General features: G+C 32.0%; 1 long non-coding RNA gene across 1 annotated transcript; it reads right to left on the bottom strand.

Moving 5' to 3' along the window:
• Positions 1-838: 838 nt before the first annotated feature.
• On the bottom strand, positions 839-13,114 carry LOC107975333 (uncharacterized). The gene is made up of 2 exons (XR_010158109.1): positions 13,031-13,114; positions 839-1,012 (listed from the first exon to the last, which is right to left on the bottom strand). It is a non-coding gene; the product is annotated as an uncharacterized LOC107975333 (long non-coding RNA).
• Positions 13,115-14,467: the final 1,353 nt, after the last annotated feature.

Genomic DNA, 14,467 nt, shown 5'->3' with positions numbered 1-14,467 from the left:
ATATATTGAGGACAGATGACATTTGTCACTGTAGCAGCTGTGACCATTTAGATGGTATAAAGGCATTTTTTAAAAAACTTGTCAGGTGAATCCTCAATGACAGTTATGAAACTTTGTGGCATATCGGGACAACGACAATAATATCATTGCCTACAGTGTTTTAAATAAACTTCCCATAACTCTGCAGGAATAAATATATGGAGATCCTTGTGGAATCTAAAAAAATAAATCTAATGTCAAATGTCATAGCCATAGCACTGAGAACATAAACAGAGTTCTTGGGAATTAAATAATCTGATACAGCGGCTGGGCATGGTGGCTCATGCCTGCAATCCCAGCACTTTGGGAGGCCAAGGTGGGTGGATCACAAGGTCAGGAGTTAAAGACCAGCCTCACCAATATGGTGAAACCCTGTCTCTACTAAAAATACAAAAATTAGCTAGGCATGGTGGTGTATGCCTGTAGTCCTAGCTACTCAGGAGGCTGAGGCAGGAGAATCGCTTGAACCCAGGAAGTGGAGGTTGCAGTGAGCTGAGATTGCACCACTGCACTCCAGCCTGGGTGACAGAGCAAGATGATGCTGTCTCAAAAAAAAAAAAAAAAAAAAATCTGATAAATCATATGTAACTACTTTGTCGGAAAATTTTTTTGTCCAACATAAATGATAATATCCAGTGCCCAGATTTCCATGGAAGAGCAAACTATTCTGAATAAAAGAGGAATGAGAAATTTTAAGTGCCTTAGAGGTTGAGATAGATGCATTTAATAGGGAAAATTTCAGAGATAAAAGTCCCATGGTCAGCAAGTTCAAGACAAGACTTGAAAAACTGTCAATGTCTGAGGTGAGGTTTGTTTTTAATTTGTTTGTTTGTTTTCAGGATCATTTGCTGTGTTACATGTTTGATGTGAAACTTCTTCAAGGACCATAAAAACATTTGCTTATATCCCCCTAATCATTGATGTTTTCTTTGAAAATTCGTAGAGGCTTTAAATTTTGTGTCCAGTAGGCACACTCTAATACAAAATCCAAACAATGAAGAGAGATATCAGAGATATATTTTTATATTAGAAAGTTTCCAGAAACGTAAACACACTTTAAATACTTTCTGTTATACTAATATTACTAATATATTTTTCACCAGTAAAATTATGTTTTCTAATTTATTTTTTAAATTCAGACTGTTTGCATTTGAAATTATCAATTTTTTGTCTAAATAATAATTGCAAAATATTCAAAATTCTTTTTCAAATTTTTACTTACCAATTAAATATAATAATAGAGTTGAAAATAATTATAAGTAATAAAATATTTTAACCTTATTCTCTTAAGTATAGTGACACCTCGTTATAATTATAAAGGTTAAAAAAAGTATTACATGGCAAGGCTGAAGTGCATTAATATCTTCATGAGGTTAATTAAAGGAGAACAATACAAAATGAAAGTATTTGGTGAATCAATGTAGCTCTGTGTATGGGACGGAAGGCTGTCTAGAAAATATATGTATTTATTGTGTATTTGCTTATTTATTTTGTATTTATTTAAACTAGCTCTCAAACCCAAACTTACTACCTAACTACTGTATTTTAAGGGCAGGTTAGGGTGTTAAATATTTATTAATATGTTATTGATGAGTTGAAATTAAGGTTTTTGTTCTCAAGTATTTATTTTCTTAAAATAGTATTTAGTGGTAAATACTGAAGTTAACTGCTGAACTGTGAGAAAACATATCATTAAAACTGAGTTTTTGTTTCTTTATTATATCCAGACAAGTTTAGAGAAAGCAATTATTGGTAGAGAAGCTAAAAATACATAATATCAATATTTTCTCAGTTCAGGGTTAATGAAGAAAGAGTAAGGGAAAGCCAATTTAAGATCAGAAGAACAAACACTTTGGACAAGTGCGTAGATTTCGTGGAGTATACAGAGTATTCAGACTCTCTGTAGGTGGCTGACAGAGAGCTGTGCTTTTCAGCCTCTTTATAGATTTACACAGAATTACCCAGTTGTCTAACAACTAGCTAGTAGGATACTGCTTTTCATCATTTTTATGAGGTGTCGTCCATTTCTTACAGCTCTTTACAGCTCTCTTAATCCTGGGTTTGTTTGCATACTTGTAGTTGAGTAAAGTTTTTCTAAAATTAAGCTCTCTCTAGAAATCAAAAGCTTCATATTTTCAATTTCAGCTTGTCCTGACTTTGTGTCTCAGGATACTTTATTTTTTTTATTCATTTTATTTTATTTTATTTTATTTTATTTTATTTTTGAGAGAGAAACAACTGTTATAATTAGATAATTTAGCTAAGGTATGAGAGCCTGAAGAGTCATATTAAGTGGTTATATTTTTAGCAAATAAACAAATTTCAAGCCTTTTTTGATGTTAATGACAGCCTTCTAAATCAGTAGCTGGGAGACACATGCTGTCCCAAATGGATAGAGCTTTGGCTTCTTCTTCCTGCTTTAACCAAAGATGCTCCAATTAGATCCATTTTTATAATAAGCTTCTTAATAAGCTTTCATGTAAGTAAATGTCCTATATATTAAAAACAAAAGTTGAAAGTAAATGTACTAAAGCAAATTGGCTATTATATCATACAGAATTTAGGGCTCAGGCTCAGGAACCAAATTCCTTAGGTTCAAATCTTGGCTCAATCAAAACACTACACACACACACACACACACACACACACCCCTACCTATCTATCCAGTCCATAAACAACTATGAACAAGTAATTTAACTTCTTTGTGCCTCATGTTTTATACATAGAATGAAGTTATAACAATACTACCTATCTCATAGAGCTGCTTTGAGAATTAAATGCATTAGTGCCATATGCCATGTAGAACACTTAGAATGATGCCTGGTAAAAATAATAAAATAATAAATAATAAATCAATACAATTTAGATATTACTAATCTTTGTATTGGCATTACCATTATATTTTCATCATTATACTCCCAGGCCCTTATCATGTCTCTTCTTGTATTGCCATTGGAGTAAATGTCTAATTCTCTTTATTGAATTGTAGGCGTGAAGAGCCAATATTCTAATTGTCCTTCCAGGTAGCTAGTAGGGTTGAACCTTCTTGCTTTTGTTAGAAATTGCCGTGCGACTTTCTTTGTTCAGCAGAATGTTCAGGAATGAGTGAACGTGTGCCTGTCACTTTCAGGCAAAAGCTTTAATATCAGTATATAATTTACTGAGTCCCCTTCCTGTGCCTTGTTGATGTGGAAGCAAGTGTTAAAATAGAGCTTCCATCAGCCTCAGAGGCTATGATGAGCAGATTCTATTATTGACCTGCATTAAACCTGCAGCAAAAGCAAGAAGTAACTTTTTGTTCCTTTAAGCTGCTAGAGTTTGGAGTTAGCCTGTCATTATAGCATAAATTAATCTATTCTGATTTTTACAGGGACTGGGTATTGCTATTCCTTCCCTTCTTTCCTTAACTCATTTAACAGAATAGTATCATGTCAAATAAATGAAAGAAAATATCTTCAATAGAATAGTTGTTCATCATTGTATAATTCATGAAACGTGAATTCCACAAACTACTATCTTCAAAGGATTATTTTCACCTTGTGCTTGACATTTTAATATCAGTTAACTGTTGCCTAATCCTGCTTTTTTCATTTCATATCATCATAAATCCACCCTATAGAGCCGCTTTCATTGGTAAATTTATAGGGAATAGCAGTGTATCACTATAATACCATACTTTGACATTTATTTCCTTGGAAATGACAATGAAAGAGCAATTGTTTACTTGATATAATGAAAATATTATATTTTTCTTCTTTTTATATATACTCTTAGCCACAGAAAGGTGGATATGTTCTGGTCCTCAAAAAAGGTATAGTTTCTTTTTTTTTCTAAGTGCTAAATTAAGATTTTAGAAAATAACAGGGCTGGATAGATTCAATGTGGGGTGGGGGTGGGGTATTAATGTAATTGAAAAGCTCTGGGAAAGAAGGAAGAGTTTGAGAATAGGGATTGGCTTCCAGAAAATTTATTGATGCAGCTTTCTAAAACCTTACAGATTTGTATGTTCCTGTTTGTACACACTGAAGACCAGCAGATGCTACTTTCATGAAATTATGTTGGGGATAGTGTGAAGAGACAACATAACATATTTTGTGAGATAAAAAAATGTTCTACTGCAGATACTGTGAAGGGCAAATAGTATATCCTCTGTGCTATTGGCTAATATTTTAATGGATTTTTATGTATTCAATTTTTTCGTTAAATTGTGATTTCCCTGAATACAAGAGTCTGCATCTTCTTCACTGCCATTTCTTAATTTCGTAGAACATCTTAATTTCATTAGCACATCTAGCATAGCTTCGAAAGCTAAAGTTAAGTTTACTAGGTTAAATCAGTAATTAGAAAATTAAAGTTATTCATTTATACTTTAATTTTTATATGTCTTTATTCCACAAGATATAATTATTGTTGTTTTGCAGTGTAACTTTTGTATTTATCAACAGTTTTTCCTTTGGACCCTTATAATTATCTGCATGTCCATGCTTATATTTGGAGTAGTTTTCTCAGCTACCATAAATGATTATTTTTTGATTCCATGAATAATTTGGAAGTATACTAATACATTTTCAAATATTTGAGAATTTTCCAGAGCTCTTCTTTTCATTGGTTTCTAATTTAATTTCATTTTTAATATATTGAAGCTTGCTTTATTGCAAATAATTTTATTTATTTTGGTACATGTGTTATGTACACTTGAAATGAATATGCATTCTGATGTTTTTGTCTGGAGTGTTCAATAAAGTCAGTCCTTTTTAATCACATGAAAGGATTGTCTGGTTCCATATACATTTTAAAATATTTTTTCTAGTTCTGTGAAGAATGCCATTGGTAGTTTGATAGGAATAGCATTAAATGTGTAAATTGCTTTGGGCAGTATGGCCAGTTTAAAGACATTGATTCTTCCTTCCTCATGAGCATGGAATGTTTTCCCATTTGTTTATGTCATCTCTGATTTCTTTGAGCAGTGTTTTTAAATTCTCATTGTAAAGATCTTTCACCTCTCTGGTTAGCTGTGTTTCTGGGTCTTTTATTCTTTTTGTGGTGACTGTGAATGGGATTGCATTCCTTATTTGGCTCTCAGCCTGGCTGTTATTAATGTATAGGAACGCTAATGATTTTGTACATTGATTTTGTACATTGATTTTGTATCCTGAAACTTTGCTGAAGTTGTTTATCAGGTGAAGGAGCTTTGCGGTCCAGACTACGGAGGTTTTCAGACATAGAATCATGTCTGCAGGGATACTTTGACTTCCTCTCTTCCTATTGCAATGCCCTTCGTTTCTTTCTCTTGCCTGATTGCTCTGGCCAAGACTTTCAATACTATGTTGAATAGGAGTTGTGAGAGAGGGCATCCTTGTCTTGTGCCAGTTTTTCAAGGAAAATGTTTCCAGCTTTTATCCATTTAGTAAAATGTTGGCTGTTGGTTTGTCATAGATGGCTCTTATTATTTTGAGGTATGCTATTTCAATACCTAGTTTATTGAGAGTTTTTAACATGAAGGGATGTTGAATTTTATCAAAAGCCTTTTCTGTATATACTGAGATAATCATCTGGGTTTTGTCTTTAGTCCTATTTATGTGATGAATCACATATATTTATTTATGTATGTTGAACCAACCTTGTATCCCAGGGTTAAAGCCTACTCGATCATCGTGGATTTCCTTTTTGATGTGCTGCTGAATTTGGTTTGCAGGTATTTTGTTAAGGATTTTTAGATCAACGTTCATCAAAGATACTGGCCTGAAGTTTTTATTTATTTATTTATTTTTTATTTTTTGTTTTTTTTTATTATTGTGTTTCTGCCAGGTTTTGCTATCACAATGATGCTGGCCTCATAGAATGAGTTGGGGAGGAGTCCCTTCTCAATTTTTTTTTTTTTTTTTGGAATAGCCAAGGCAATTCTAAGCAAAAAGAACAATGCAGGAGGCATTATGTTACCCAACTTGAAACTATGCTACAGGACTACAGTAAACAAAACAGCATGGTACTGCTACAAAAACAGACACACAGACCAATGGAACAGAATAGAGAGCCTAGAAATAAGGACACACACCTACAACCATCTAATCTTTGACACGGCTGACAAAAACAAACAATGAGGAAATGATTTCTTATTCAATAAAATGGTGCTGGGATAACTGGCCAGCCACATGCAGAAAATTGAATCTGGACTCCTTCCTTACACCATAGGCAAAAACCAACTTAAGATGGATTAAAACTGAAATGTAAAATCCAAAACAATAAAAACCCTGGAAGACAACCTAGGCAGTACCATTCGGGACATATGAATGGGCAAAAATCTCATGACAAAGATGCCAGAAGCAATCACAACCAAAACAAAAATTGACAAATGGTATCTAATTAAACTTAAGAGCTTCTGTACAGCAAAATAAACTACCAAGAGGGCCAATAGACAACCTACAGAATGGGAGAAAATATCTACAAACTATGCATATGATAAAGATCTAATATCCAGCATCAATAAGGAACTTAAACAAATTTACAAGAACAAAATAAACAACCCCATTAAAAAGTGGGCAAAGAACATGAACAGATACTTTTCAAAAAAAGACATATATGTGGCCAACAATCATATTAAAAAAATCTCAACATCACTGATCAATAGAAAAATGAAAATCAAAACCATAATGAGATACCATCTCATAACAGTCAGAATGCCTATTATTGAAAGTCAGAAAATAACAGAATGCTGTCTAAGTTGTAGAGAAAAGGAACACTTACACACTGTTGGTGGAAGTGGAAATTAGTTCAGCTATTTTGGAAAGCTGGTAAGTGGTAATTAAGATGGTAATTCTTCAAAGAGCTAAAAACAGAGTTACCATTAAACCCAGCCATACTGTTACTGGTATATACCCAGAAGAATATAAACCATTCTACCATAAAGACACATGCACATGTTTGTTCATTGCAGCAGTATTCACAATAGCAAAGACATGAAGTCAACCAAAATGCCCATCAATGGCAGATTGAATAAAGAAAATGTGGTATCTATGCAACATGGAACACTATACCTCCATAAAAAGAAAGAGATCATGTCCTCAACTCAATTATGAGAAAACATAGACACAAAAAGGGGAACAACAGATGCTGGGGCCTGCTTGAGGGTGAAGTGTTGGGGGAGGAAGAGGATCAGAAAAAGTAACTATTGGGTACTAGGCTTAGTACCTGGGTGATTAAAAATCTGTACAACAAACCCTTGTGACATGAGTTTACATATATAACAAACCTACACATGTATCTTTGAACCTAAAATAAAACTTTTAAAAAAGGAAAGATTAAAAAAAGATGGTTTGTATTCTTGGTAAAATTATTTAGTCTAAAATCTACTTTCTCTCAAAATAATATAGCTTATTCAGCTTTATTTTTTAAACTTGCATTACCATAGTATTTCTTAATTCACCTTTTTACCTATAGCTTATTTGTATCTCTATTCTTAAAGTGTTATTCTTGTAGGCAAGAAATAATTGGATCTTTCTCTTTTCTCAGTTTTACCTCTGACTTTGTACTGGGGTTGTTTAGAGCATTTCTTTTCCATTAAATTATTGAGATGGTGAGATTTAAGTCTTTTATTATGTCATTGATTTTCTATTTGCCTCATACAGTTTTTGTTCTCTTTTCTATTTTTGTTGCTTCCATTCTAATTGATTGTCTTCTAAAGTTTCCCCTTCTTGGCTTAATAGTTTTAACTTTTATTTTGTTATTTTAGAGGTTGGTTTGGGATTTATATTATCATAGCTTACTTTCATTTGATATTATGACATTTCACGTATAGAATAAGAACTCCTCCAGCCTATATGTTATCATTTCCATACATTGTGCATTTAATATTATAAACACCACACTATATCTATATTATTATTTAAATAGACTATTTTGTTTAAAAATATTATATAGTAAAAATATTATACATACTTGTCTATGTAGTTACCATTTCTAGTGCCTTTTGTTTCTTGTAGAAACACAGCTCTGCACTTTTTTTCTGCCTGAAGGATTTCCTTTAACATTTGTCATAGTGTGGATCTGCTAGATATAAATAATTTCAGATTTTATATGTCTAAAAAGTATTTGTTTTGCCATCAATTATAAAAATATATTTTATACTGTGTATAGAATTCTGTGTTGACATTTTTTCAATAATTTAAGAGTATTTCTCCACTGTCTGCTTTTGTTGCATTTTTCCAATGAAAAAGCTGCTGTCAATCCTATCTGTGTCTTCTATAAATAAAATGTCTTTTTCTCTAGTTTTTTAAGATTTTTCTTCTACATTTCTGGTTTTGAGCAATTTGATTATGATGTTCCTTGGCATAGTTTTATTTTTATTTCCTGTGGTTGGGGTTTCTTGAAATTCTTAGAACTTAGGGTTGTAGTTTTATAGAATTTCTAAATGTTTCAAGCATTATTTCTTAAAATATTTTTTTCAGCCCACATTCTTCTCCTTCAGGGATGTCAACTACACTACATTAGGCCACTGGAAGTGTTCTACAGGTCAATGATGCTCTTTATATTTTTTTAAAGTTCTTTTCTATCTCCGTGTTTCATGTTAGATTGTCTGTTGCTATGACAAATTCAATTTAAATTCAGTAATATTTTCTTCTGTTGGTACTTAATGTATTCTTAAGATATGTTATAATTTAATAGCAATCTGTAAGAAAGGATTTAAAATTTAAAAGCAAATCATAAAGGATTTATTTCTGTTGGTGTATTAAAATACTCATTGAATACTTACTATTAGCCAGAAAAATTATATTAAACATTTTTAAATTACAAAGGTAAGTTTACATGTAATTTTTTTATATTCAAAAGAGAGTTGGAAATAGGTAAAGCAAGAATTTTATAGATTTGAAACTTGAGACTGAGTTATTTTACAGAGCTACAGAATTATTAATTATAAATAGAAACAAGAAAGGAAATGGTCAAACTGGAAAAAAGGACTAAACAAATTACAACTGATTTAGTTAATAAAATAAAATGTGATTCAGTTCAAAAATCGTTTATTAAATGCTTACTTTTGCAAGTTACTCTACTAAGCACTGGTGAGGGGAATGCAGATTAATTCACAGTCTCTACCAGTATTTATTATTAATATGAATAGAGTCATTTTTACCCTTACATTTCACATGAACACATTTTGCTTTTGTTCCTAAAAAATTCAATTACAGAGGGAGAGATCTCATATACCATTTTGAGTCTGTGAAGAATTTTAAAACGTTTAGAAGGTTTTGTGTTGAGAAATGGTGATAAGAACTTAATCTCTCAATTATAACATCAACATCATCAATATCATATATTCAAATTCATTTGTGTGAGTCTTTTATTAACACTTACCTGAGTAGTCTAATTGCCCATCACTCTTCTCATTCTTGAGAGTAGTTATTTGGACTACTTATTTTTCAACATGCTGTGTCTGTATATGCTTATTTCTCAGCATGATAAAATCTCTTCTACCTAATTGAATAGGAAAACTGGACCAAAAACTCCAATGTTTAATTTAAAAATTGTTTCATCTCATAAGCATTCTATGGCAACTTTCTGTTGGCTTAGATTCTTACTTCCTTAACAATACCTTTTATTATAAAAGTCTCATTTTGTTTGTTTTGAGAGCTTTATTGGGAAGTTTCATTTGGAAAAACTCAAATAATTCAAACCCAAATCTGGAAAAGTATGGTGGGTAAATTTTTAACAATCAAATTGACACAACCATTAGTCAAGAGATTAAGCCAAGTTCATTGTTCATCCTACCTATACATTTTAAAATTATGTACATTTGATCAACTTAATTTGTGATTGATGTACTCTACTTAAAATATTTTATATAAATTAATAGTTTATTAATAATTTACATCATACTGCTCCACATTTGAATAATTCAAATTTACCTACAACATAAACACACGGTGCTGTAGTTATGGCACTTGTTTTATGTCACTGTATCTATCTAAAAAATAGCCCTGTGTCATTCCCAAAGATGAGGTATTTTTCATGTAAATATCACCAAAACTGAAAACCAACGCTGAGACAGCATAAGTGCTCAGTAATTGCTGAATGACTTAAAAGATAAGTATAAACATACCATTAAGCAATATAATTGTTTGAAATGATCTTACATTCTTCATAAGAGAAAAAGAAGGAAGGAAGGAAGGAAGTCAGTCTTATAATCAAAGAATTTATAGAAAAATATAAAGAAAATGTGTATACTTGTATGAATATGTGTTTATACGTCTGCATGTGTTTATATGTCTGTGTGTGAGTTTCTGCATTGGCAGATGCAAAATATTCGTATTGGCTGATTATTAAACAAAATCAGTTGGTAACCTTTTAGATGTTCCATTCATTTAAATATAATTTTTACATTTCTTATGAACAGCATAATTTCATTGGCCCCAAGCATTGTAAACTATCTCATTTGATTTTACACATTGAAAGTATTTTTAAAAGAAGTCATGATACACATTTTTAACAGCTTGTCAATTTATTATTTATCAATTCTAGCTTTTAAAAAATTTAGGAAAGCGATTACAGCAATTATATACCAGAATTGTTTTCTAATCTCCATTATAATTGCTGAAACAATTAAGGATATAGAAATGGGATTAGAAAATATTGTAAAAATTATGTATTTTCTTTGAGTTTTATGTTTATACACTAATCACAAAAAATAAGCTTTACTATTGTAGACAGATTGTATAAATGTGATTACTTAGATACTAACTGTATAGAAAATTAATGTAGGTTTTCTTCTTTGTTACCTATGTTTTCAGATCAAACTCATAAAAGATTTTTAACTTGCTGTACAAACTCATAATTGATTAAAAATATTATTTAAAATGCTAAAGCATTTTTGTTACCTAGAACCACATATTAGAAGAATATCTCATAAAATAATAGGTAGGTAAAATTAAAACTTATTTGTATGTACTTTTCAAATATATCTACTTGCCTCTTTTTATTAAAATTACTAAATATTTTAGAGAACCACATATTAGAAGAATATCTCATAAAATAATAGGTAGGTAAAATTAAAACTTATTTGTATGTACTTTTCAAATATATCTACTTGCCTCTTTTTATTAAAATTACTAAATATTTTAGTTGGCAGAATCATAAACCCTATCGGGCCACATTCTTACTCTTCAATTTTGTGGCAGATGCCAGACCTATACACTAAAAATGGCATTGTGGATTTCTTGGAAAGTATGGAGAATTGAGAGGAATAATAATTCTCCCCATATGTGATTCTCTTTGCCATCCAATCGTATAGACTTGGGGACTTTTTTTTCCTCTTGGGTGGAAATTGAAGTCGAATTTAGGATAGGAGGGAAGACCCATATGATAATTTTTAATATTTTTTAAAGGGCAAAATACAAGTCTTCAAATTAAAATGAAGTGCATACCTCAATATTAAAAAGGTTTTGTAATAAACTCCATTCTTTGAGGATAAATTTGTTTATATAAAGGTCCAGAAAAGTTTATGGAAGTAGAATTTGTCTTGGTTGGTAGTTGGCAGAAAAACACTTGACAGTGGAGTTTTGCCCAGAAATTTGCTATAGGATTTTCAGCTAATTAAATGAAAAAGGCAAAAAAAGAGAGAAGAAATATGATATTGGGACATTTATAATTCAACCATTATAAACTTCTTTCCTTTCTCCTTTCTATGCTCTCTTACCCATGGACAAATGCCATATGCCATTAAGAAAATTGGCTCTTTAAGTTGGATATTATCCAAAGCCCCAATGTATAAAGATGGAAAATAAATAAATACTGGAGCCAGGATGTTACACATCTTATCTTTGGAGAATTATTAACTCAGAGGTACCATATGTGATGGCTGTCTATGGTTTGCATGGTGAAGATCATTATTAAGCATATGGAACCTCCAACACTAATTCTAGTGTCATGAATTCCGTTTAAAAGCAATTCTTCTACAGTCAGGTTCTGGCAGAACTTCAAAGCTAACATTCAAAGTCAGAAAGCTTAAAACCGTGCAAGCTTATTTAGATTCCTTAAATGGTCTGGTTTAGGAGATTTCTGGGCATTTGAAGCTTTGTAAGCCATTGCAGAGTGAAAAAAGTTAATCTGTGTGGCTACATTTTCAATAATGTGACATTAGATTCATTTCAAAGGCTTTTCTTCTTGGGTATCAAGCCACAGTCAGGATTTCTCCAGGGTACAGAATACAGGCTCTTCCTTATTTATTTATTAATTTTTAATGAAAGGATTGCTCCTCATGCTGAGGATTATATAGTCAAAGACTGAAGTTGTGTTTTTGTTATACCCAAAGAGCAAAAAATGGACTGTTTTCTTAAAAAATAAATGCCTGTAACAATAGCAGTAAAACTGCATTTTAAGGCACAAAACTCCTAAAAATATAGGTGAACAATAGCATAAAACTGATGTGTGATTATAAGGGCTATATCAATATGACATTTGAAATTAAAATGCTAAATATACATTCTTCCTCTCTCTCTCATTTAACATCTCCAGAAATAATCTAGTTTTCTAAGTTAGCTGAATGTACAAGGTAAATATTTTTTAATCGTTGACTAAGCTGTTTTTCTATGTAATTATTTCAATATGCATTTTTAATATTAGGCAATTTAAGGAGTATGAACAAAAAAATAAGACCCTGAATAGCCAAAAAATGATACATAAGTATTTTAAAATTTTATTTATATTTAAAAAAAAGAAATTTGACACACTTTATCAATTTTTCCCCCCTCTGGGTACTTTTCTCTTTAAGATAGTGAGAATCGCCCATCAAAATATTTAATTACTATGTAATCAAATCTATACAGTGGCCTGATATTGTGCTCAGCTATAATCCCTGCATTCAGACACATCTGTATATTTGAAAAAAATCAAAATAGCAACTTAAAAATTTGATATACTTAAGTACATATCCAGCCTTGAATTTGTGTGTGTGTGTGTGTGTGCACGTGTGCTTTAAATAGCAAATTATGTCATATCTTACCAACTTGATTATAAGTTTCTGGATGACAGCAACTTCATCATAAACACATTTTCTTCTCTTTGGGTAACTTTCACAATGTTTCCCACAAAATAGATTAATTTTAAGGCTGTTTTGGAGAAATGGGCATACGAAATAATGTATGAATTATTGAATTTTGACAATTATTAGGAGATTCACATTGTTGACCCCAAACCCAAATTGAAAATTAAGTTCATTATGCATTTCTTTTTAAATTTTCGATTTTTAGTTTCCAAAATCAAGCACTTTATATTACTTTTCTGAACATTAAGAAATAGCCTTAGCAGGCATATAAATACATATATATATTTGCCGTTTATATATAACACTTAATGAATACTCATTTCAGTACTCAAAATTTGCAAAAATTAGAAATATTTCCAAAAATGGCATTAAGAAAGCTTTATCAATTCATATGGATTATGATATATGTTTTATGTGTGTGTGTATGGTTTTTTTTTTTTTTTTGATAGTGGTCAATCAGATGTGTCCCCAAGACGGGACACGGGAGAGACTCAGGGAAACAATGTTTATTATGCTCACAGGTTCTAGAAAGAGTACTGTATGCTGAGAGGGGCCCCAGAGGAGGAGCACCACAGGAGCACGTTCAACCAAGCCAGTGAAAAGCCCCAAGAAACCGTCAGGCGAGGGTTTTTCTTATACGTCAGAATAGAGTACATCAGAAAAGGCTTGAAGGGATTTCACTGGTCCTTTTGGATGTTACTAGGTCACTGTCAGGGGAGGGCAAGAAGAGGAACTTGTGTCACAGACCACTCTATTCACTGGTGAACTTGATCACTTGGGCAGGGTGCTCACAGCTTGTCTGTGGGGATGTTGAGGAAGCAAGAAAAAAAGAAAGAAAAAATATGAAGTTTTAAAAATTTACAGTACAATATAGTATGAAGCTATTAAAAAGGCATTGACCATTTTTATGTCCTTTGTCAATTCAGCTTCATCTCTGCCCCTTCCATCATCTCTGGGAGGAAGCCAAAAGTTTAAATCTCATAATCTCTTTTCACTACACTTCCAGGTTGGATTCTGAAGGCAAAAGAGGAGAGCCCTCATTTTCTAGAGGCAGATATACACAAGCATCCTGTAGCACTGAATGCTCCACCTGAGGATCACCCACTTACGTACTGAGGCAGCAAAGATCTTTGGCAGCTTGCAGGTGGCTCTAGGCATTCCCTTCAGAATCTCCATCCCTGATGCTGCCATATGGCTGTAATCACTGATGGAAGCTTCTTTGCAATTGCTGCACTTCCAGATTGCCTGAAAGTGGCCTTCTAGTCTTCACTCTCCTAGTGCTTTGAGCAGCCCTTAAGCTTATAAATCCCTATAATATATCTTTTTCTATTCCAATATCCTAGTGAGACTTCTATTTCCTTAATGGCATTCTGAATGTTTCATATAGTTACATCA

This window comes from Pan troglodytes, chromosome 5 (assembly GCF_028858775.2).
Source record: "Pan troglodytes isolate AG18354 chromosome 5, NHGRI_mPanTro3-v2.0_pri, whole genome shotgun sequence".
NCBI classification, from domain to species: Eukaryota; Metazoa; Chordata; class Mammalia; order Primates; family Hominidae; genus Pan; species Pan troglodytes.
Note: the sequence above shows the minus strand (reverse complement) of the source record. Positions and strands in the feature narration are given on the sequence as shown.